Source organism: Ambystoma mexicanum, chromosome 6p (genome assembly GCF_040938575.1).
Source record: "Ambystoma mexicanum isolate Mex_15411 chromosome 6p, UKY_AmexF1_1, whole genome shotgun sequence".
NCBI lineage: Eukaryota > Metazoa > Chordata > Amphibia > Caudata > Ambystomatidae > Ambystoma > Ambystoma mexicanum.
This window is the reverse complement of record NC_090935.1, coordinates 1004952429-1004979293: the sequence shown is the minus strand read 5'-3', so window position 1 is coordinate 1004979293 and position 26865 is coordinate 1004952429.

Here is a 26865-nt window from a genome sequence, read left to right as displayed (position 1 = left end):
AGAGAAGGTGTATGGGTGAGTGTCTATGAATGGGATTGTGTGTGAATGTTTTTGGTGGGTGAGAGTGTGGTGGATGCAGTGTGAGTGAAGGTGTATGAGTGAGTGACTGGTGGGTGAATGGGTATGTGTGTGTATTCATGGTGCTTGCCGGATGTTAAGATGGATTTCTGAACTCTGACCTGGTGGGCAGAGGTTCAGAAGGACAACCTAGTTGCTTGAAACAGGGTGACCTTCTGGACAAGCCAGACCAAGCAAGGTAGCATTGGTGGTGGTCAAGACTAGCTCTCGGGAGGGGTGAGGGTGATCAAAAGCCCACAATGAGCCCACACAGCAAGGACACTACACATTTTTCTCAGTCAGGTGTATATATCAAAAATACATATACATTTATTAAAGGCCTTTTAAATCAAAAACAGAAGTAAAACACAGTAGTAATAACCAAACCAATGCAACACTATTATAAAACATATATACAGTAACCAGTCCTAAAAGAGATGGCACACAGTAAGGGTCCACAACCTGTAAAGAAAGGGATCATAGAGGGTAAATGCTTTTAGGTAGTTCTTCACTTTATCAACTCTAACTGAGAGGTAATCCAAGGCCTAAGCAGAGTGGAGACTTGTGCGTGCACGCAATCGTGAAGTACTGGCAAAACAGGGTCTCTTTCAGGGCATGTAGCAGCTCAGGAAGGTCAGTGAAGAATACGTTCCCACTATTCAAGGATTGTCTCCCCAAGAGGGCAGAACAGGATCCAAGTGTTGGGAAAAGGTTGGTAGCGCAGGCTACCTCGTTAAAGGAAGAGTGGCCCTCAGGGGACACTCGTGCGTAAAATTTGATGGATGAGCCAGGGGCCACCAGTAAGGGTTGCAAGTACTCACCGACCCAAGGTGCACGCCGGACCAAACTTCGCCTGTCGAGTCCTCTTCAGTTGCGGGTTCAAATGCTGAGATTGTGCAGCTCTGCGGCTTTCCGGAGCTGAGTTACAGGGATGATTCCATGGCGGGAGAGTGACAATTTCTCCTCTCCTGTTGAAGGGATCAACTCGATTTCACTGCAGCACATCTTAGGGCAAAGGGGGGCACAGCAGCAGAGCATCCAAAAAGTTAATCACCAGGGCTTGGCGAACTCTCTTTATTCCAGACCTGGGAATGTCAAGAATACAAAATTTGGTATGAGAGTGCCGTGAACCCAGTTCTAGCTTTGTATTTGTAGGAGACTTGGTTCCTATCGAAGGTTTGTTGAGAATTCAGGAGATCGACCTGGCATGGGTGTTTGGAATCTTCTCTTTATCAGAATCTGCTTTGCACCAAAACAAAGAGGACCCAATGGGAGATCTGCTCACATACAGGCATGTCAGATGTGGACCAATCACGGGTCACAGTGGTCCTAGTCATTCCCAACACACCAGAATCTCTGGCACCCAGGATAAGTATTGGAACTAGACAGTCCAGCTCACATCCTGGAGGCACACACACAAGGCATACAGAAGCCTGTGTAAGCTTGGCATTTCATGGGAGAATGCATGACCAAATAAGGACTGACCCAGGTCAGTCCTTATTTGCCATGCCACAAGAACCTTGTGGCATGGCCATTTTAGAGCCAGGCCACAGTCCTGTGCCAACCGCGGTAAACATGGTTTGCATGGCAAGAAAGGGTTAAAAATATGCAACAAGATAAGCTGCCACCAACCCTGTCCAAGGCACATCTGTACTTCTACCCAATAAATCCTTTGAAGGAGTCTAGGGCCTTTGGAAACGAAAGGAAAACCCCAGTGCACTGTACTGTAAGGTACTTTGTGCACTGGCAACATGTTGCAGAAAAGTTGCAACATTGGAAAGGACTAAGGGAAACAAAATCTCCAAGTACTAACTGTCTTTAAGGGCATGTCAGTTTCCCCATAACAAAGTGAACGAATGCCCATGAACGAATGCCCAGAGGAGTGCAGCAGAAGGCTGTGCTCCACTGGCAAAAGTCGCACTATGGTGTCCAGACAGCAGCAATAAGTTGGGTGGTACACAACTGGTGGGAAAATTACACACAAATGGAAATCTTTCCTAACACCGGAGTGGAGACTGCAGTGTGAATGTTCAGGCTGCACGTGTAATTGAATGTTAGAGAAGTTGTATGGGTGAGTGACTTGCAGGTGAATGGGTATGAATTTGATTGTGTGGGTGTGTTTGTGTGTGTGGGTGTGTGTATGTGTGTGAATGTTCAGTGTGGGTGCTCATGTGGATAATGGAGTGTGAATGTTATGGTCTGGATGTGCATGTGAGTAAATATAAAAGAAAGTGTATGGGTTAGTGACTGGTGGGTGAATCAATGGGTATGAATTGATTGTGTGTGAATGTTCTGGATGTGTGTGCATGTGGAGAATGAAGTGTGAAGGATCTGGGTGTGCGTGTGAGTGAATGTGAGATAAGGTGTATGTGTGAGTGACTGGTGAGTAAATGGGTATGGATGTGATGTCTGTGCAGGGTTCTGGGGGACACCGGGGAGCACTGGAGCATTATTGAAATTCTCCTTAAATAGACATGGCATGTTGTACTGGCATTTTTTGGCAAAGCCAACTTGATGAGTGTTATCATGTGGCTAGATTGGTATTTTGGTGTAGCAAGTATAGCCATTGTTTACTGTACAATGACATTTTCTACTGGGCATCTATGATAAAGCATGTATGGTAAATGTAATTACCTGACTAGACTTCCGTTTTGGTGCAGCCAGTCTAGACATTTCTCACTATGTCATGACATTTGTACTGAGCATCTAGGATAAGGCAAGCAACTATGATAATTGTTATTACGTGCCTATACTGGAATTTCAGTGCAGCCAGTCTAGCCATTTAATACTGTGTCATTACCTTTTTTTATTGGGCTTCTATGATAAAGCAAGCATGATACATGTGATTTTGTGGCTAGACTGGAATTTTGGGGCAGCCAATATAACCAGTTCTTGTTAGTTATCTGTTTTCTTAGTAATACAATAATACGCGGTACCTGCATGTGCGAGAAAGAAAGAAGAGAACATTCAAGTGTTTACATGTGTATATGTGCAAGACAATGTCCTTCAATTGGGTGGTTACTGTAGTGGGTAGGGGGTCGATGGGCAGAGGGTTTGGGCTCAACTGGCGGAAGTCTCTTTACTCTTTGATCGTGTGACCATGGGGTGGGCGGTATAGGAATTACCAGTTTCTATTTCAGTAGTTGTCTCTGGGGAATCTGGGGGGTGGCAGGGTATGGAGACACTTAGGTCGTCAGCTGTGGTAGAAGTCTCTTCCTCCATGGGTGACGCTGTCGCTGTTCTTCCAATGGCCCTGTCGGTGACGCTAGGGCGGGTCTGGAGTTTGCAGATCTTTACGTCGTGTAGGTGATTCCAAGCACGCTTATCCTGCAACTTTACTGCTCTCGTAGATACCTCCTCTACAAGGTGAGGACCAGTGAAGCGTGGACTGTTCCACTTTCTATTCAAATTGCGGAGTAGCACGTGATCACCTTTAGCAATTTTGCACAGTTTTTCCCTTTCCGGTCCTTGGTCCTCGTCTTCTTGTTGGTAACCCTTAGACCCGCCCCGCGTGCGCTCGAGCTGTTGAGACACAAACACTACACTAGTAACCAAAGAAGACACATATTGGTACATTTCATCACCAAGAACAGTTGCAGTGTTTTCATAGTCTGTGAATGCCCTTGATGTTGGCGTTAGAGGAAGGCGCATTTGTCGTCCGGTCACCACCTCATGAGGAGTGAGGTGGTCGGAGCCTGGTCTATTCCACAGTTCAAAAAGAGCTAGCGGAAGGCAATACAACCAACTCTTCTTTGTTGTTTGCTGTATCTTTGCAATTGCCTCCTTCAGTAGGCCATTCAGGCGTTCGCATATACCGCTGGCCTGCGGGTGATATGCACATGCAAATTTATGCTTGATGTTCAGTAAGGATGTGATGTGCTGGAACATTTCATTAGCGAAATGCGGGCCGTTATCCGACTGCAGTACCTCACACACTCCCCACCTGGGGAAAAACTCCCTCACTAGAAATGTAGCTGCTCTAAATGCATCTGGATGTGAGCAGGGTCCTGCCTCAATCCACCTGGAGAATGGGCATACTACTACAATCATATACCTATTTCCTTGACATACGTTGATCATATCAACATAGTCAATATGGATGTGCAGGAAGGGTCCCTCTGGCCGGGGTATAGTACCTTTTATCACTTTCAGCGTGTGACCGGCCGTAAACTGTTGACATGTGAGACAATTGCTGATAAAATTTGTCACATGGGAATTCAACTCGGGACAGAATCAATCTTCCCTAATTCGTGCTGCAATAACTTCCTTGCCTGTGTGGGCTGGGTGGTGGAGTTGGCTCAGGGCGGTGTTCAATAGTGCCAATGGCATTGCCATCTTTCCAGTGTTACCCTGGCGCCATAGTGCGTCAGTTGGTGACATTGTACATCCTCTTTTTACCCATATTTCTTTTTCTGCCATTGGTGCAGCCGCTTGTAACTCCATTATCTGTGTGGCTGGGAGATGGGTGTACCCTTCTCTTATCAACATCTCTTTAGCTATCCCCCTCCCTCTCCCTCTCTCTGACTCTGGGGGGGTTCCATATCTCACCAAAATATGCGGCATACTTCGCATGTGCGTCTGCTGCTGCATTTCCTTTTGAGATATGATCTTCTCCATTAGTGTGTGCAGTACATTTGACCAAAGCTAATTCTTGGGGGTCATTTATTACTTCAATTAATTCAGCTAATAAGAGAGCATGTTGCACTGGGGTGCCGTCAGCTCTCCTAAACCCTCTTCTCCTCCATTTGGACAATCCTTAGTGGACAGTAGACGTGACATATGCGCTGTCAGAATATATAGTTACTCTTTTGTCAAAGCTTTCCTTCAACGCCAAGATCAGTGCAACCAATTCTGCTGCTTGAGCAGAGTAATGTTGTCGTAATTGTATGCATTTCACCGCCACATACACCAATTCCTCTGTCATTTTTACCACTGCTGCCCCAGTTCTCCTTATCCCATCACTTTGGTCTATTGTTGATGACCCATCAATGAACAAGAGCTCTCCTCCATTTAGCGCGTCCTCTTCAACTTTTCTAGTACATGAGTACATTTCGGTAGTCTGCGTACAATCATGTGCATAGTCACCTTCCTCAATCACTTCCGCTATAAACCTTGCAGTATTAACTGTGCTGCATCTAACAATTGATAATTCTGGTCTAGATAGGATGATCTCATAACCTGACGCCCTCTGTGTGGTTAATGTGGACTTAGGCTTGTTCAATATTGCAAATAGTGCATGTTCCACAAATAGTGTGGTTTTGCACCCCATTGTAATTGATGATGCTTTCTCTACCGCGAAGGCAGCTGCGGCGAGACCTTGTTCGCAGGGGAAATGTCCTAACATTACAGGATCCAAGTGACCACTGTAAAATGCTACTGGTTTGTAACCCATGCTTGTTTTTTGAGGCAACACTGCTTTCATTACTGCTGAGTCGCAATGTGAAAATATAAAGAATTGTCGCTCATAATCTGGGGTGGCCAGTACCGGAGCAGTTGATATTGCATCTTTCAGTTCATCAAAGGCCACTTTCATTTCCATTGTCCACCCCAATTGTTTCTCCCTTTTGTTAGCTTCTCTTAATTCCTCAAGTAGGGGTCCTATGTATGAGCTGTAATCAAATACCCATGCTCTACAGTAGTTGCACAGTCCCAGGAACTGCTGCAGTTCCCTCACTGTTTGTGGCAACGGCGTTTTTGATATGGCCTGTGCTCTTTGTGGTGAAATCTTTCTTCCGTATTGGGATATGAGCTGGCCAATGTATAGTACCTGTTCCTGACAGTACTGTAACTTCTCTTTGTCTACCTTGTAACCCTTTTCAGCCAATATTGTCAGCATCTTCAATGAGTCCTCTCTGCATTGTTTTTCGCTTGTGCTGCAAACTATTATATCGTCAACATACTGCAACACTGTGCTTTCCACTTCAATGTTTCCCAAGTCCATCTGTATTACTCTGTTGAAAATTGAGGGTGACTCGCAGTACCCTTGTGGCAATCTGGTGTGTTTCCATTTTGTGTTTCTGTACGTGAAGCTTGTTAGATCTTGTGAGTCTGGATGCAGGGGTATTGAGAAAAAGGCATTTTTGAGGTCAATCACTGTAAATCGTGATGCCTCAGCTGGAATGCCACACAATATTGTGGCCGGGTTTGCTGCTATGGGGTATTCTGCTTCCACTATGTTGTTCAAGGGCCTGAGGTCCTGGATGAAGCGCCAAGACCCTCCTTTAGCTTTGCACACTGGATATACAGCTGTGTTACATGGTGATTCTGATGGTACCAATATGCCATTGTTTATAAGGGCCGTTATTGTTTCATATATGCCCTCATCTGCCTCTTTTGATAGTGGGTATTGCTTCACTCTAGGGAGTATTGCACCTTTTTTCAATTTTATTCTTACTCCCCCTATACTCTTTATGCACCCCACGTCATAGGGACTAGTAGTCCATAATGATGTTGGGACTTTTGCCATATCCTCCTCAAAGAAGGAAACTGGGGTGGATGTGGGTGCTTCTAGTGCCATTGCAATTTTCTGTGCCACTTGTTTGTATGTTACTCTTAGCCATATGTCTACACTCATCATAAATACCATTTCACCTTCTTCCTTTTCTTCTGAAAAGAGCTCCTCGTCTGACACCTGGGTGAGCCTGCATCCCTCTGCTAGGGCTATCACTGCCCTCTATGCTCTTCCTTCTCTGTCTTGGGCATATACTGCGATATAATCAGCAGTTGCTATAATGCTCTCCATGCTCACTGAAATCACCTTTCCTTCTGTTTCATTGGCTGGTGTTTCTGGTCTAAACAAATAGGCCGTTGGCCTCCTCCAGATCTTTCCTTCTATTCCTGGCATCCATGCCAATGCCATGTCTGTTCCGTACTGGAATAGTTTGCCATCTACTGGCTCAGCCCTAATCACTGTCTGTCCACAATATGCTTGCATAATTTGTCGTGCAGTGAGCATGTTTATTCCTGGAGTGGAGCAAATTATGCCGTCCTCCGTAAAGGAGATCGTCATATTCAACCTGCTCATTATGTCTCTCCCCAGTATGTTTACTGGTGAGGCCCTAGAATATAAAAGCGGGACGGACATGTCATAATCCCCTATTGATAAGGGAATGTTATCAGTAAAGGGAACCAACCCCCTAGCCCCAGAGAATCCTTGGGTGTTCATGGCTTCACCTGACATCTTAAATTTACCTTCCCTTATGCAAGACCGGGTCGCCCCGGTGTCAACAAGGAATGACAATTTTTTGTCACCTATCGTTACCTCTATGCGTGGTTCCTCCGCACTATTAGGTGTTACCGACAGGATGGGACACACCAAGGCCGTCTGTGGGCTGTCCTATTGTGGGCATAATGATTGACCACTTCCTGCGTAAGGTTTGTGTCCCAGGACCGTCACCCTTCCCGGTTGTGTTTGCTGTAGTTGTGTATTGGTAGTGGTTATGTTATGGTCTTGAATTTGGGCAGGTTGCTGTACTTGCTGCACTTGACGTTGTTGTGTTATTGCTACCTGTTGTTGTGGTAGTGAATATGCCTGTGGCTGTTGTTGTGTTACTAGTTGTTGCTGCACATTTCCCGGTTGCAGTGCCTGCTCTTGTTGGGTGTCCTGCTGTTCCCTTGTAGGTCCTTGTTGTCCCTGTTCTCCACATGATGGTGTGCCTGGTCTCATTGTACATGTGCGTGGCATGTGCCCTAGTAATCCACAAATCCAACATACCGGCGGTTCCCTGTTCTGCCATGGAAAGCTCACTGAATTGTCCTGGCATACTGGTTGCCCGGAGGGGTAGAAATTTCTGAATCCTCCCCCTTGCTGTTGTGTGTTATAGCCGTATCCCCTCCCCCTCATCATTCCTCCCCTTCCCCTGTTGTAATTATAATATCCAGCTCCTGGCGTTGAGTATCCTCCTCCCATGTTAGTCGTGTATGGTTGGGGTGGTGGCAGCTGTTGTGCTACAATCTGTGATGATTGTATTTGGGAGGGATCTTGTGCAGCCACTACTTGTGTGGGGTTTTGAGTCATTGTTGCAGGTGTAGTTATTAGTGCACCTTCCATCGTGTATTTAGTAAGTTTTTTCTGTACCAATTTAGCCTCTTCCGCTTTTCTATCCTCTTCCTTTTGTTTCATCTTTTCTTGCCATGTCCTACAATGATGTACTATCGTCAGTTGTATTTCTGGCCATGCTTTTGCTTCCATCCCCACTACCTTCTTCAGTTGTTTCTGAACTGCTTCTGGGAGCCCTGGTATTAGTATATGATAGAATATTGCTGGTGTTTTGTCCCATTGTTCTCTAGTTTCCATACGCCACTTCTCTTGAATTTCCTGGATATAATCAACAGGATCTTCGTTCTCACGCATCTTGCGTGAGGTAATTGCTCCTATGTCTGATGTGTCTGGGTACTGTACCCTCAGCGCTTGCCATAATGCATGTCTACAGTTTGCGAATGGTGCCCCATCGTGTGATGTGTTTGTTATTGTGACCCCGTGGAAGCCTGCTCTCTTCCAGATGTCATCTGCTGCATTCCCCAATATTGATATTAGAAGGCCCTTTACATCCCCCACTGCCAGTTTCTGTCCTGCGGTGTGTTTTTCCATTTCATATATCCATTTTCCCGCACCTCCACTTAATGATGGGAGCCTACACTTTATATTTTCCTTGTCTGCATGCTTCCAAGGGACGTATTGTGGTCTAACCCCTCCCCTCTCCAGAAGTGGCATTAAGTTGTGTCCTGTTTGACCCCCTGGGTTCCACAAAATCGAGTCTGTGCACCCCTCCTCTTCTTCCGTGTCTTCTACATCGTCAATTGCGTCCATATTTCCCCTGCTCATAACTGTTTCTCCTCCATCTCTTCCCCTTCTTTCATCATTTCCTTTATTTAATGTGGGCGTGTGTATTCGTTCTCCCTGCCTGCGTCCAGGGAGGTCTCTAAGCCTGCCTGCATAGGGTGTCAGTTTGTGGGGGAAGGGTGCGAGTTTAGGTGGGCATGTTGCACGTAATGAGTGTGGGGTGGTGGAGCATGTTGGACGGGATGATGAGGGTGTAGCTGCACGTGTCTGCCTTCCCGCCATTCCTTGCTCTTCCCCCTCACTTCCCTCCAGTTCTTCCTTTCTCCTGCAGGCCCATGGTGATTCTCTATTTGTCCGGGTGATGTATAATTTATCTAGGCTTTCCCTTTCACTATTTCTTCCTTCCTTCTCCATTCCTTCTTCTTCCTCACTACAAAAGTCATCCAGGAATGGCAACCCCCAATCTGTCTTTTTCCCCCTAATCGTTACTGTTTTTAAGTCTATTAGATCCGTTCCTCCCGTTTCTTTTTTACCAATTGCTCCCCTTTGTGCTGATGTTGTTGCTACTTCTGTGTCTCTGTGTACATACCTACTTACTTCACTCTCCCCTCTCCTATCTTCTCTTTCCCCTTCATTTTTCTCCGCTATTTCTCTACCAATTTCCTCTCTTTTCTTTTTCAATTCCTCCATTACTTCACTACTCATCTTTTCCAATATCCTTTCATCTTCTTTCTTCCTTTCCATCTCGCTCTTTCCCACTCTAATATACCCTCTATCATCCTCCCTTCTTTGTATTTCCTTGTCGTTTCTGATAGTAATCTCCTCTTCCATATTTCCATTTCTTTTTCTTTCTCTTCTTCCTCTCTTTTCTTGTCACGCAGTGCTGCTCTGGATACCCTTTCTGCTACTGCCTTTACCCTTTCGGCTTCTCTCGTTTGCTCCTCAGTTCGTTCCCTCATTTTTTCCAACTCATTCTTACTTTCTTTCCTTTCCCGTGCTCTCTCTCTTTCCTCTCTCTCGAACTGCTTGATCAGTGTATTCTGCTCATCCCTTAATTCTGCTAATCGTTCCTCCAAAATCTCTTCCTTTTGTCGTAACAGCTTTTCCTCCTTTCTTTTCCCCTCTTCCCCTTTCATTTCACTCTCCCTGGTATTATCCTCGTCCATTTTCCTTACTACCTCCTTCTCTTCTCCTGTTAATGAACCTCGTAATTTTAATAGTACCTGCGCAGCTACCCACTCATCATGTCCTATTTCTGCGATCTGCTCTTCGCCAGTCCTTCCCTCCCCTGCGGGCATCTTCCTATGAGCTGATCCCGTCGTACTAGTCCGCTCCCCTCCCGTGTGGCCACCTGTAGCTGTATATGGTGGCGGGCTGTATGCTGGGTTCGAGTACCCCTCAGCTGCCCTTAATTGTTCTCTTGCTATTTCGCCTAGTTCTCTTAAAGGATACAACCCCCCTCTCTCCGTTTTCACTACCTTCGCTAGGGGCATATCGTCGCTCTGTTCCTTTTTTATTTCATTTTCGTTTGAGTTGTTACTCTTTTCTCCTCCCTCTTGTCCGTTCCCTGTGTTCTGTGTGCCTTCACTCTCTTTTTCCCCATTCTCTCCTTCCTCCTTAATCTTCTTCGCTTCCGTTGTTTCCCCCATAGTGAACATTCCGTTTGGTCCTGGTCGGGACCCTTGGAACATCCTCCATAAGTTAAACACCTCCACGTGGTGTGTCAACTTCTTCCCCTTGTATGTGTTATGCAGATGGGTTAATAGTGAATGTTGGGTTAATGGATCGAAACTGCCATTAGGCGGCCAGGGTGTCGTCATTTTGTTGTCCGTCCCCTGTGTCCATTCTATGCTGTATTTGATCAGTTTCTCCCTATGGGGTGACAGTGTTTTACATATATGCTGTAGCGGGGTAGTGAGTGTGTTTCCCCACCCTCCCGATCCTGTCCCGTGTGACATAGTAGCACTTCAATTGTTATCCTCCCTCTATATGGTAGTGGTTATCTTGCTAATAGTGTACGCTATACAATTTCAGATCTTTACCTGGCCCCGTAATTTTGGGGACTTGCGATTGTCCGCTAAAACAAAATAGTAAAATATAGCATTTGCATTTGTATATTCTTTTCTTTCTTTTCTTCCTTTACCGAACACCTTTACGGCCCCCTACGGCCGAGGCGCACGTAGCCCCCTGCGGCTGCGTGCCCTGTGTGACGTTCTTATACAGCCGTCCCACTTTGTTTTACCCCTCCTCCTCTTCCTTCACTTTTCGTGGCCGGCGTTCTCCGTGCGCGGCCACTCCCCCCTTTTCACCTTGCCCCGATCTACTCGTTACCTTTTATCTCCGTCTCCACTCCCTTACCATTATTCTCTTCCCCACCACTCTCCGAAAAATGCCTCGCGTTCGAGATATCCTATGAAAGCCCTACTGGTGACGTCACTGATCTCTTCCAAAACTACTGGTAAGTTCTTTACATGTTTTTTAAAAGGCCAAAATACGCTTGCAATCTACCCCCGTTAACCCCACAGCTGTCCTCTTGTCACGCCTGGAACAAGGTAATCAACAATATAATCGGACTGCGCACGCTGCGTCGCCTCGCGTGTGATACGCCCCTTGACAGGAGGGCTTAACCAGCCAATTATCTTCCGTATTAGGCAACCAGCTAGCTACCGCCTACCGGGAAATGTCATCTATCGAGTTTCCTGCTCGATCAATAGGGATCCTCATCTACTCATTGATCAATAATCACCAAATCGTAGGAAACCGCACACACACACACACCCTTACACGTGGTCGCGACCTAGGCCAATCAGTTTCTATGAGCGGCCGCACGTGATGTTTTCGTGCTCCGCCCCCTCCTCTTCCGTAACGTAGCAGACTGCTCTCACACTTGTCCAGCTACTGTTCACTTCACTAATTTATCAAACCTTCACCGCGCACCTGTGTAACACCTCCCGCCTCCCGTATTCTATTCCTCCCCCCTCCCTCACAATTTCACATTGCTTGTTGGGCGTGGCATACTCACCAAGTTCTCTTGATGCTGGGCCGGTCGACTGCATGCACCCCTCCAAGCGGCTCACCACCTCCCCTCGTCTGGACCACGTCTGGACACTCGCCAACCGCGGGCGGGATACTTCTCAACCGGCTCCCGAAGGCCAATATCCAGATTGCGCTGTTCGGTCTTCTCGCAGTTCCGCGATGGTTCTGTAGTCCTCAAAAGGGGGCAGCGGCAGAGGGGGCAGCGCCGCCGGGCCTCCTCGCAACGGGAGCACTTGGAAAAATAAAATAAAAGCAGATCTTAAACAGATCTCAGCAGTGCCTCCAACTTGTCGGGGGGAAATTCTGCTGGGGTCTGCTGGCCGTCCGCGGACCCTCGGGCAGGGAGGCCCCAACTCCTCCCGCGTATCCCAAAAATGAGTATGAGGCACACGCAAGAAGCAAGGTGGTTCTGCTGTTTATTAAAAAACAGCAGGGATGGGTCAAGGATCGTACGCGTCCGTCCTGACTCTCTCTGTCTCTTTGTGGGGCTCGCAGGCCCTTTTTACCTCAGTATGAAGCGCTACTTGCGTCACCTGGGAAAGTTAGCAAAAAACCTATCGCCACTCTGGGTTGGTTCCTCGAGTGGTAGGGTTAGTATAGCATACGTATAGAGAACGCTGTTAGTGGTTGAGGGTCAGTCAGGTGGTATACTTGGGTTGTCCCTTCAATTAGATACATGCAAATTGTTACATGAAGACCCCTGAGGATTGGCTAATGTTAATGGCGTCAGTGATAAGTGCCCCATGTTCTGATTGGTCCACTCGCGAGCCCCCCAGTCTGGGACCATCGCTGTTCCCAGCTCGCGGTGCACCTGTCATTTGCAACAATGTATAACTATGGGTATGTGCAGACAATGCAAGGATTTGTTCATATGCTGGAGGGGAGACTACTCCCACCGCCGCAGATGTCCATTGAGTCGCTTCATTGTTGCTGCCTGTGTCTCAAAACGTGGGATCCAGGCGCCTCCTTCCTCCTGGGTCTGGCACCCTGTCAGGTTCGGCTTGGTCACGTGAGGAGAGACCGTGGTTGAGGCAGAATTCTGCACATTTAATATTTCATTTTCCACTGTGTGTCTGGCTTAGTTTGCAGGTGTGACCTTGGCTTCGGCTTGTGGCATGCGAGTTTACAACATTGTGCCCTTGACTGTCTGTTCTCGCCGGGCTCACTCTGCAGGGTCAGCAATTGTACTCTTGCTCGTTCAATGTTCATGGAGGCTCTTGCTTGCGGCCTACTTGGGCCTGGTGCATAGGTGAGGATGTTTGATGCACGGCGCTTTAGGTTATGGTATCATATTGCTTTATCCCCAGTATCATGTCTTCGTTATTTCTTATTGCAATGCATGGGTTGGGAGAAGCGTCAGCAAGCATTTTAGATGAGTTCGTTGTGCGTCTTGCGTTTCTGCATTTTGAAAAACCTATGTGAAAAATAATAAAGATGCGCGTCAGTGGGTGTGTCAGTCACCTAGGTCATAGCACTGAATATGTTCTTTGTGTGGATTGGTGTGGGAGTGTCCAGTGTGCATGTTTGCACGGGTGTGCTGACCGTTGGCTAGGTCGTCATGGCATCTCTAACGATGTGTTTATTTACTGTTGAATGGTTCAGTCGAGTTCATCCATGCCGTAGGTGTCGGCATGAGCAGGGCAGGCTGGTGGGCAGGCTGGTGGGCACATCCGTATGTTCCTGTACCAGGGTATTTGGTCGTCTGGTAGATAGGCAAACTCCTCTCGTGGCGGGTGTCTGGGCCGCGATCCTCTAGGCCAGGGGCGTGAGGGGATTGGTGGGAGTCTTTTGTTCCATTCTCCCACTTCAATGATAAAGCATGCAAGAATGATAAGTGTTATTACTTGAGGAGACTGGCATAATGGTGCAGCCGGTCTAGCCACTCCTTACTGCGGCATGACCTTTTTTAATCACCATCTATAATAAAGTAAACATTATAATTGTTCTTACGTGTCAAAACTAGCCTGCATTAGAGTTTGTTCGGACATTTTTTCTCATTGTGACATGGAATATTTAATTTCAAAGCCTACACAAATATGTTCTTATGTGGGCATACTGTTGTATATTGGCAGAGCCAGCTTGGAGACGTTTTCTTATAGTACCATTACTGCATTATGCACAAAGCAAACAAGAGTATGTTCTTATGTGGCAATACTGGCATATTGTGGTGTAGTGAAAACAAGAGTTAAGAAATGAAAAGGTCCTATTTTTTGTATGGGGGCTGTGGTATTGGAGGAATCAACATGTAGGCAAAAACAAGATACACCACAAGCTTCCCACCTCTACCACACACAAGTACTGGGTACAGTCTACTCACAGAAAATGGTGCAAAACATTACATTTGAACAACAAGGGCCTCATATCAAAACAAACATATTTTAATATTTATACATCACACAATGTGTTCACATAAAACCAATAAAACACTGCTAATTGCAGATGTGACTTGAAGAGCGACACAATACCACCATGGGAATTCACCCACAGGGAGAGCTGTTTTCAAATGAACTGTCAAGATTATTATTAATTTGAAGTAACGTGATGTTAGTAATAGTGACTTCAGTAGGGAAACAAAATGTGTCCCACATCGGTTGAAGCAGTATCAAATACACAAAAACATCCAACATGGATTAAGACAGCGTCTACACTTTAATGTGTTTCTGAGACAAGGAATGACACTGCCGTGATCGAACTTTGGTTAGTGTAGTTCCGAGCCCCGTCTTCAGGACGCAGAAAAATAGTGGCAGTGTTCAACTATGGTGCCTTAAACCTGAGCATCACAGTTGAAACCTAAAAGACAAATAACAACGAATTTAAATTAAAAAAGGGCCTATGAGAAAACGCACCATACTGTATGCATTATACAAGTAGAGAGTAGGGATACCACTGACCTGGAAAAAAGTTTCTTTTTAGGTGTGGCGGGCAACTTATTTAGATTTGGACATTTAACCATCATGTGAATTCGGCATCTTAAGAGAGTCCACGATTCTACAAATAGAATGAGGTAAATGTGGCCATCAAGCATGTTCTTGCCCATGGAAAGCAATCATATTATTAGTATTGCTAAGGAAGGTGTTAATTACCCATTTTCAATTTGGTGGTTTCTTGTGTTGGATCACGTTCCTTCAGCAGGAGGATATACACACATTAACCACAATGCATCATTGGTCCTGTGGGACACAATAACAAAAGAGCGGGGCAGCCATTAATCACCCGTGTAATCTTTACTGTTGTCAAAGTATATGTGCCGTGATGGAGGCCACTTACTTGCTATCCACGTACCAGGATGTCATGCGGAGAATAATACAGCTCATGTAACTTCACGAGGTTTTGACCCGGAGCCGAAATGTTATAAGCCCACGTAATGAGGACACGTCCCGTTTTGATCCGAGGATCAGTAATTTCTTAACGGAAGCCTGCACGAGAGAATAACAGGCATGTGCCTCTTAGTTTATATAGTACAAATTAGAATCGTTAGAGTGAAAAAGTTGTCACGCCGCATTGTACTGATCCACACCTCCTAGCATTTCTAAATCCAGTGTTGTATATTGAAATAAACAAAGCACTGTGGGTTTGTACGCGGCTCTTTCATAGAGAGCCTGCTGTCCCGTGATTAAGTAAACACACCGGTCAGCTCAGTACAGCAAAGGAGAGCGCCATCTTGTAATAAACTGGGAGAACTAACAAATTGTCTCTTATTGTGGCACCAGTGAATCGATAATTCACTAGTGCATGCCAGAGCCAGTAATGTATCCACTTGAACAAACAATGTATCATATTTGTCAAATACTAGTGCAGCAACTACATAAAAGTACAGAGGGGCTCACCAGGAGTCTATACAACGCCCCTCAATTGCTCCTCTCAATGTGTCAGAGATGGAGGTTGGCAAAAAGGTTACCTCCCTCTTATATGTGGTGTGCTCATTCAGTTCAAGAACATCCCACAAGGTACAAGTATCTTTCACGGTAATGTGGAGGAGGGTGGAGGCAGTGGTTGCAATATTATCCTCTGTGGTTAACACTCATCCATACTGTGCCAGTTAAATGGCTGATCAATATGAATTCTCAGGACATCAGTGGGCAAATAGATTCCATTCCACGGCTATGATGAGGCCGATCTGAGCTGTTTTAAGATTATGTATCCATTTTTGCTCAAGTTTTTTGAGGGACAAGTCCCTGTCTCCGCCCCATGGATGCGCTTTAATTGTCTGTATAACAAACCAGAAAATATCTTAACTTGTATGCTTAGCTTCTTTAAAGTGAGCTACAAGAGGTTTGTCTGGTGTTTCATTTGTTATTGCCGATCGGTGTTCTCCAATTCACTGTTTTACGGGTCTGATAGTTTTGCCCACATATAGGAGCCCACAGGGACATTTTATCCCATAAACTACCCATTTCGTCAGGCAATTCGAGAAGGACTTGTATTTCCAGATACAACCATTCAGATCGATTTGTTTGATATTATTGGTCAAATGACATACCGAACACTGTACACACTTAAAGTGGCCAAATACAGGGGGTAAATCCCATAGTGGCTGTTGAGTAGGTCTACCTGGTGTGTTTACAGGGTAAGTATGGACCAATTTGAAGGTTGGGCATTCTTTTAAATGCAAACCTAGGGGTGTTTGGTCTAAAGTCGTCGGTTTGGACGATCTTCCAGTTTTTCAATATGATTCTTCTCAAATTATTGCTCAGCGGTGAGAAAGAAGAGATGCATGTAATTTTCTCTTCGTATGGTCTTTTTTGTTTGCTGAGGGTAATATCTTGGTTGATGTTCCGTGCACATTTCATAGATCTTTTAATGATTCTTGCCGGATATTGCCTATTGTGCAGTTTAGTGCACAGTTCATTACTGTTTTTTTAAAATCATCAATCACGCTGCAGTTGCGGCGAATCTTAAGGAATTGCCCGTAGGGCAGGTTCTCCCGAAGACTTTGGGGATGGAAACTGCTGAAAAGCAACAGTGTGTTTTTGTCCGTGGGCTTTTTGTATAGGGTAGTGCCTAATATATTGCCCTCTTTTTTGAAAATCATCAGATCTAGGAATGCAATGCTTTCATTGTCAAAGGACATCGTGAAGTTTATGGTTGGTGCTTGTCTATTTAACCATGTCAGAAACTCAGAGAGGTCTCCCTGGGTACCATTCCACAGCATGAATACATCGTCAATATAACGGTGCCACGATGTGATCTGTCCGTGGAAGGGATTTGTCTGTGAGAAGATAGTTTTCTCTTCATAATGGTCCATATATAAATTCGCTAGATCTGGGGCAAAAGTCGGTCCCATAGAGGTGCCATGTTTTTGTTGGTAAAACGAATTGTTACATAGAAAGAAAACACACTTTTGCTTTTCAGCAATTTCCATCCCCAAAAGTCTTCGGGAGAACCTGCCCTAGGGCCAATTCCTTAGGATTTGCTGCAACTGCAGCGAGATTGATGATTTAAAAAAACAGTAATGAACTGTGCACTAAACTGCACAATAGGCAATATCCGGCAAGAATCATTAAAAGATCTATGAAACATGCACCGAACATCAACCGAGATATTACCCTCAACAAACAAAAAAGACCATACGAAGAGAAAATTACATGCATCTCTTCTTTCTCACCGCTGAACAATGATTTGAGAAGGATCATATTGAAAAACTGGAAGATCGTCCAAACAGACGACTTTAGACCAAACACCCCTAGGTTTGCATTTAAAAGAATGCCCAACCTTCAGGACATATTGGTCCATACTTACCCTGTAAACAAAACAGATAGACCTACTCAACAGCCACTATGGGATTTACCCCCTGTATTAGGCAACTTTAAGTGTGGACAGTGTTCGTTATGTCATCTGACCAATAATATCAAACAAATCGATCTTAATGGTCGTATCTGGAAATACAAGTCCTTCTCGAATTGCCTGACGAAATGGGTAGTCTATGGGATAAAATGTCCCTGTGGGCTCCTATATGTGGGCAAAACTATCAGACCCGTAAAACAGCGAATTGGAGAACACCGATCGGCAATAAGAAATGAAACACCAGACAAACCTCTTGTAGCTCACTTTAAAGAAGCTAAGCATACAAGTGAAGATATTTTCTGGTTTGTTACACAGACAATTAAAGCGCATCCACGGGGCGGAGACAGGGACTTGTCCCTCAAAAAACCTGAGCAAAAATGGATATATAATCTTAAAACAGCTCAGATCGGCTTCAACATAGCCGTGGAATGGAATCTATTTGCCCACTGATGTCCTGAGAATTCATATTGATCAGCCATTTAACTGGCACAGTATGGATGAGTGTTAACCACAGAGGATAATATTGCAACCACTGCCTCCACCCTCCTCCACATTACCGTGAAAGATACTTGTACCTTGTGGGATGTTCTTGAACTGAATGAGCACACCACATATAAGAGGGAGATAACCTTTTTGCCAACCTCCATCTCTGACACATTGAGAGGAGCAATTTATGGGCGTTGTATAGACTCCTGGTGAGCCCCTCTGTACTTTTCTGTAGTTGCCGCACTAGTATTTGACAAATATGATACATTGTTTGGATAAGTGGATACATTACTGGCTCTGGCATGCACTAGTGAATTATCGATTCACTGGTGCCACAAAAAGAGACAATTTGTTAGTTCACCCCGTTTATTACAAGATGGCGCTCTCCTTTGCTGTACTGAGCTGACGGGTGTGTTTACCCAATCACGGGACAGCAGGCTCTCTATGAAAGAGGCGCGTACAAACCCACAATCCTTTGTTTATTTCGATACACAACTCTGGATTTAGAAATGCTAGCAGGTGTGGAAAGGTCAGTACAATGCGGCGTGACAACTTTTTCACTCTAACGATTCTAATTTGTACTATATAAACTAAGAGGCGCATGCCTGGTATTCTCTTGTGCAGGCTTCCGTTAAGAAATTACTGATCCTCGGATCAAAATGGGACATGTCCTCATTACGTGGGCTGATAACATTTCCGCTCCGGGTCAAAACCTTGTGAAGTTACATGAGCTGTATTATTCTCCGCATGACATCCTGGTACGCGGATAGCAAGTAAGTGGCCTCCATCACGGCAAATATACTCCGACAACAGTAAAGATTACATGGGTGATTAATGGCTGCCCCGCTCTTTTGTTATTGTGTCCCCACTGATGCATTGTGGTTGATGTTGTGTATAACCTCCTGCTGAAGGAACGCGATCCAACACAAGAAACCACCAAATTGAAAATAGGTAATTAACACCTTCCTTAACAATACTAATAATATGATTGCTTTCCATGGGCAAGAACATGCCTGATGGCCACATTTACCTCATTCTATTTGTAGAATCGTGGACTCTCTTAAGATGCCGAATTCACATGACGGTTAAATGTCCAAATCTAAATAAGTTGCCCGCTACACCTAAAAAGAAACTTTTTTCAAGGTCAGTGGTATCCCTACTCTCTACTTGTATAATGCATACAGTATGGTGCGTTTTCTCATAGGACCTTTTTTAATTTAAATTCGTTTTTATTTGTGTTTTAGGTTTCCACTGTGATGCTCAGATTAAGGCACCATAGTTGAACACTACCACTATTTTTCTGCGTCCTGAAGACGGGGCTCGGAACTACACTAACCAAAGTTAGATCACGGCAGTGTCATTCCTTGTCCCAGAAACACATTGAAGTGTAGACGCTGTCTTAATCCATGTTGGATATTTTTGTGTATTTGATACTGCTTCAACCGATGTGCGACACATTTTGTTTCCCTATTGAAGTCACTATTACTAACATCACGTTACTTCAAATTAATAATAATCTTGACAGTTCCTTTGAAAAAAGCTCTCTCTGTGGGTGACTTCCCATGGTGGTATTGTGTCGCTCTTCAAGTCACATCTGCAATTAGCAGTGTTTTATTGGTTATATGTGAACACATTGTGTGATGTATAAATATTAAAATATGTTCGTTTTGATATGAGGCCCTTTTTGTTCAAATTTAATGTTTTGCACCATTTTCTGTGAGTAGACTGTACCCGGTACTTGTGTGTGGTAGAGGTGGGAAGCTTGTGGTATATCTTGTTTTTGCCTTCATATTGTGGTGTAGCCAACATGAAAATGTATGGACACAGCCAGCGGGACAAATCTTTTATATACTGGCATATATTGTGGGGAAAGACATGAAATTGCATTGGGAAATGCTCCTGTGCACTGTTGTTGACCTGCATCTCATGGATTTTTTCATGAGTTACCCTACAAAACCAATTGCAAACTGTCTGTGTTTTAACCTAATTTTCACAGAAAGTGTGCTCTATAATGCACCATTTAAACCCATTATTTCCAAAATGCTCTCTGAGGGTAAACCCCCTCAGCCATCCCCTCCAATTAAAAGAATCATCATCAGGTGGTTGGTACATTTGAGTGCCAGGGGCCAGGTACTGCGCCTTGTTTCTGCATTAGGTGAAAGATTTAATTGTTGATTAAAACACATACTTACGTCTTTCCCCTAACGCTGTGTGCCCCTGCAGCGGCATGATCATCATGGCCATTATACATTGTTGGCGGTCCAGGCCGCCCTGGAGTGTGGCTCATCCCATACTTTCTTAAAGAGCCTGGAGAGGGCCCCCTCATCATGGCTCGTAGGGGGGCCCTAAAATGTTGCATTATGCCACTGCCTATCACGGGTACAGCCACACCAGTCTCCACATTCTCCTTAAACATCACAGACAACTCCGCAAGCAATGTACCCCCCCATAGTGCACAGTAGCCACTGCTCCAGCAAACTCACTAAAATGTAAAAAATAAAATAATCTGATAGCAAACCCATGCTGCTAGTATTACCTTGCTTCTAAGCTAGTAGACCTGAAGGATATCAGTTAACCTTTAAGCCTTACTGTGTTACTTACTTTCTTGCTCTTGGCATTCTTGACCCAACAGATTGGCAGGGCATTTAACTTCTTTATTCACACTATAATGGGCCTCTTCAACAGAATCTCTTATGTCAAAAGCTACTATAACTCTCCCACTCCCTTGTGAAACCAGACAGTTAAGGATTGGTATGAAGATGAGTTGTCCCTGTCCGCTTTCACAATCCCAATCCCTATCCGCCATGTAAGTGCAGACATTCCTATTCCTTAACTAAAACCTGACCTCTTTTCAGCATTAAAGCAATATTTGAATGTTATCGTTCTCACTCTCAACTCTGTGATTTGTGTTAAAAACACACTAGCTGTGACACAGGTTGTTTTGGAAGCAGGCACAGGTTGTGTAGGTAATTGCAGCGCTGTGGGGGCTTTCCTTTGGAAATGTTGAATTAGTTTCAGTTGCCTAAAACGGATGCATAAGGGAAGTGCTGCTGGTTAACATGCTGGCCAGGCAGCTCCTTGTTCCCTTATTCATCAGTGTCCTTTCCTGCTCCTGGCAGCTGAGTAGGTGAATTGTGTCTTGTCAGCAAAGGCCCAGACATTTGGAGGGGGTGGATGAAGATCAATTGGCCCAATGGAGTTGTGCACCTGTCTACAGTCTATAGTAATGGCCCAATGTAATGTAATAATACTGATGCTATATAAACATATCACCCCTTACAAAAACACATTAAACCCGAAAATCAGTAGGAATCCGCCATTGTAATGAAAATATACGGAAAAGGCAGACAGGAACATAAAACGACTTTATGAAATCTTTATTCTTGGTTTCCGGGCACTGCGACAGGGAATGTCAGCGAGACCCAAGGTGGGTAGGGTATGTGTGTTCCTGGCATTTCCACCTAGTCTACAGTCTTAATCACCTACATTATTTATTTAGCTGGAAGATTTGACAGCGTCAAGCATGGCTTTTTTATTTACTGCAATGCAGATTTGAAAATGGTGGGCCTGGTCCCCTGGACCTTGAAGCAGCTGCTGTGCTGCAGAAAGTTGGCAACCTTAAGTTAAGGGAGCTTCAGCAACTCATAGGCTTGATGTGCCTGGAGGTGGTAAACAGCACGCAGTACTGGTTATTGCTGGTTAGTCAGCTGGATCAACTCTGGCCTTCCATTTTTTAAATGCTGATTCGAATTTCTTATGCTCTGCTTGGCTTCAGCAGAGACCAGAGGTGGCTCTGCTGACATTCTGGGAGTCTTGTTTCAAGATTCTAGGGATCTGGAGCTTTCATGTGCTCTTCTTGCTGAGGCAAATGCAGGCAAACTTCATTTTTCAAGACCTGATGTCCTATTCTTCTGGTCATCAGCATCAATCAAGCTCCAATTCTTCCAGCGGTTATATACAGCATTGAGTGGGAAGTCTTGGAAAATCCTGGCAGATTTTTCAGTTCCAAGCAGAGTCTGTATTATTCAGCACATTTTGTTGCAGGCAGAAAGACTGGGATCCATATGAACTCTGCCTGCTCTTTTGCATTAGAAAAGGACAGGTATCACCTCAAGAGATCCCGTGTGATGGTGGCCACTGTGTTTTTCATGGAAGCCACCATTACTGATCACTGCCATTCCCTAAAGCACGCACTGCTCTGATCCTGGGAAATGATTCGCATGGTGCTGGTATTGGCATGTAAACCCATTGACATTTCAATGCTGATGGTACTCGGCTTTTTCTATCTTTTTCTTCTTTCTCTTCTATGATTGATGCTACCCTTACCCCGTGTCTTTTGCTCATACATTCTTGCATGGCTGACCACTATCTTGTATTAAATGCCTCTAAAACTGAGATTAATTTCTTTCTGGTTGCCACCCTTCACCCTCTCTTCAACCTGTCTTTCTCTCCTTCCCCCATCTATTCTACCTATCTCACCAACTGCTCGTAATCTTGGAGTTTACTTAGATTCCGCTCTTTCCTTCATCCCTCACATTTCTTTGCTTTTCTGCTCAGCACTTCTTTTCAATATTCGTAAAGCCAGGCCCTTTCTTTCATTCCATGCCTCCAAGCTTGTGATCTCCTCAATCTTCTCACGTCTTTTTTTATTGTTACTGTCTCCTCATTGGACTCTCTGTTTCGTGCTTAAGTCCTCTTAGATCCATCTATTAATTAATCTATTTGCCTTCTATTCTCTCTCTCCCTGACTCAATCTCTACTACTCTTTAATCTCACAACTGGCTTTCCTTTCACTCCCATCTCAAATTCAATTTTCATTGCCTACTCTTTCAGTCTCTGCACAATCTTTCCCCTTCACATATATCCTTCTACTCTCCTGCTTCTTCCCCGTTCACAGTCTCTGTGTCTCTTGACTGTGCCTCTTCCACCCCGTGCCCAGTCCTGCTTTCGCTCGTTTCTCCTCTTGGATCTGTTACATTGGAACACGCTCCCCCTTTGTCGTTCTATTTCCTTTTACGCTCTTTTTCACACTCGTCATAACGACTATATTCTTTCTTCTTAAATTGGTTAATTTCAGTCTGAAAAACTGGAATGCACCTCATTAGAAAATAATCAGAATCCCTCGGTCACAAAAGTGGGTGCGATCATGGTCTGTTCCGATGGATCCTCTGTCTGCATCAAAATAAGGTTGTGATATTGCTATCTGAAGAGTTATTTAAAGTGTACATGAATTGCCTTTATTAATGTGCCCTCTGAATCGTGATGTGTGGTGCATATAAGTAGGGTGACCAGATGACTCTGTCTCACTGAGACACCGCTTTTCCAATCCTGTGCTTTCATTCAACAGCAAAAGCTGCAATCTTTAGAACCCTCATTATGCCAACTGGGACATTACCACTGGATTCCTATAATTTGTAAAAGGAAAGCACAGTTCTGGAAATATGGTGTCCCTGTGACATTTATTTATTTGGCCCCCCCAGTGCAAGAAATGGGTCGGAACAAGACCGAGAAGGGCTCCAGCCAGACAAGTCTGGATGGAGCACTGCCCCGTCCCCAGACCAAGGGGCTCGCCCACCACACTCATGGATCTGCTCTGAAGCCACATTATCACACAGAGGTGCAAACCACTGGTTGCTCGTATGTGTGATGACTCAGCCTCAGAACAGGATCCTCTCTGCAAGCCCTGTCCGAAAGCCGAGTTATCAAATGCGCAATCAGCCTACGTTTCAACAAGCAGACACTTTCAGTAGACTCAGCAGGAAGCTGAATACAGAAACAGCCGACGCCTCACATACTTGTTGAAGCTCTCAACTGGTATATATGTTCTGCAATGCACAGACATTTTATTCTTATGGTCTGACCAATCAAAACTGCAGAGCCCAACTTCCACTATTCGCTCAAAAGGGTTTCTTACTGACTCACTAAAAGACATGTTTGAAATGTTAAATTGTGGGCATTGTGTTCCCATATTGCTCTTCGCTTCTATGCAAATCTCAGGGATTGGGTTCTATGAAGAGAAACTGTATTACTTGACCTGGCCTGGGGCCACACCCCTTCGGCCCGTGCCATCTTCCCCAAAGCCTGCCCCTCCAAGGATGAGAGAGTTCCCCCAGTTATTTGCCTCCATTTCCAGCACTGTGGCCACCCCACAAATCTAGTCATAACATAGTTCTCCCGTTACTGCACAAGGAAACTGATTCTGAAGGACAGCCATTGGTCGGGGTTTGCGTAGCAACCTATCACGTTACCCTGCACAATCCTTCAATAGCTTGTGCCTTCTAAACTTTGTAGGATTGTTCATAAAACTGGCCTCCTGATTTGTGATATAAAAAGGAATCAATCCAGATGTCAATGACTCGTCCTGTGCGAAAGATGGTCAAAGTGACTGGTCCAACAACTCACGGCTGGTGACTAATGTCCACATAGATGCAGTGTTCCTGTTTCTATATATAAAAAAAAAAACAGTAGAACTAGAGAAGTAGCTGACCCTGAAATATCATTGACTATTCCCCAACCCTACTGACATGTTGGCCAAATTCCCAATCTTCCCCTCGGCATAATGGCAAAATATGCCCAATGTAAGAAGAACATGTTTCATAATGTTTCCCCTTAATTCTTCCCATGCTTATTGTATCAACAAATGGGTCACAGTATCACTGGTAAAAGTGAGATGAAAAAACAATGGGCCTCATTAGACGGTATGCGGTAATATTTTATTGGTACTGGTAAATCCTTACCGCCTTACTACGAGGTCCCTTTGCGGGTTGGGGAATTTAACGCCTGCTTTTTGCAGGCGTTAAAAACCAACCCGCAAAGGGACCAGTGGAGCTAATTACGGTACTGCAATTTGCGGTACCGTAATTAGCGCCTTCCCCAATCCCATAGAGCACTATGGGGCAAAAATGGGAATGGGGAAGGGCAATGGTGGAAGGGGGAATTACCGCCCCGCCAACCTTGGAATAGGGCGGTAATTCCCCTTTCCACCAAGGCGGTGCCGGTATTTTACCGGCATGAACCATGGCGCTAATAGCGCCATGGTTTACCGCCTACCGTGTAATGAGGACCAATGTCACTTCCCAAAACAGAAAGGTGATGGCTGGAAGGTTTTGAATAAATCATAACCACTGGCAAAGCTCTGGGCAACCCTCCAGACCATCGTTTTTCAGCCTGCCAAGCCATTACAGAAGGGGAAAAACCATATGCAAATCAGGCTTGGTCCTACCCCAAAAGGGGCAGTCCAGCCCGAACTGCTAGGTCACATCCCTTCTGCACGAGACCACAAGCATCCCCAGACATGTTTCAGCCTTGTTGGGCGTCATCAGTGAGGAGTAGCTTGGGTCTCTAGGCCCGGCAGAGTCGGGACCCACGTCTGGGCATACCTGTCCCACTCGGGACTTTTAAAATCATACCCAGAGTGCCTTGCCCTGCAGGAAATGGGGGGCAGGTAGTGAAACAAGGCCTAGCAGAAACCAAAATGTTGGAACCCCTCTTAAGCCTCCCTCACTCCCCCATAATTCTGCACCTCTTATGCCTGCTGACTTAAACGAGATTCCAGTGGTCAGCACCCTGATGTGTGTGGCTTTGCAGCATCAGTGCTGTCTTTAAAATGCCAATTCTCAGGAGATTGCCTGATGCGGGTTCCTGTGCTCTGGAGAAGGTGCCCTGTGCTTCCTGCAGGAGTATCAAACGATGCAGCTTCCTGGCCATGGCTGGCAGCTGTGGACCCAGTAAGGCCAGACAGTTAATAGACATTACAATACCACAGCTGGACCTTGCTTACAGAGCTGACACTAGCATTATATCAAATTGCTTTTGTTGTATAATTATGTGAGCCTAGCAGCCACCATGTCACAACAAGGTATAGGTTTATATTTACAGTTACATATGTAATTAGGATGAATAGATTACACAGTTATTATACTTTGTATCACAGGTGCAGACAGTTAAAAAAGCCACTTCTACCTGCTGTCACTGTATTTTCCAACAGCAGTCAGGAATGCACTTGTGACATTTAAGCCACTGCACAGTTAGTGCCGAGGGTGTCATGAGATTATCCCAGCAAAGACATATGTTTGCACACTACATTTGGCAAGGGGCATTTACTAAAGGGGGTCTGACTACCTTGTTTCTCTTTTAGAAACAGAATAATCTGCATCATTTTAATGATTTAAAATCAAAAATGCTTGGGACATCTCTTGCTCACCAGGTGGCATTCACTCTCTCTGTCTTTCTCGCGCACACACACACTCACCCCCCCCCCACACACACGCACACAGAGACATAGACAGATGCAAACGTGTGCACTAATTGAAACTCACTCACATGTGTACACACCCATTCAAGCTCTCATGCAAACACACACAAATTGCACACAATTCAAACATGTATGTACACATACAAACACCTTTCTGTAAACTCATACCTTTGTAGTTTTAGTGTATCCAAATAGCATCTTCTCACTGGCCTAGGCCCCAAAGCTGAATGTAGGAAGCAGCAGCACAAGCCACATGGGTGGTGCCTGCATATTTGATTTTGGTTTCCCAGTGAGATGCTCCTGTTCACCTCATGCAAAGCAAACGGGTATGTAATGAAATCTGCATGGACGCTGCATCCTCGCTGCGGCCTCGCAGTTGTCATGGGGACCCACCTGGACATGGTGAATGGTCCTATCTCTGGGCTATGTATTTTCCCTTGGAACTGCATTCTGCTGCATTTCTATT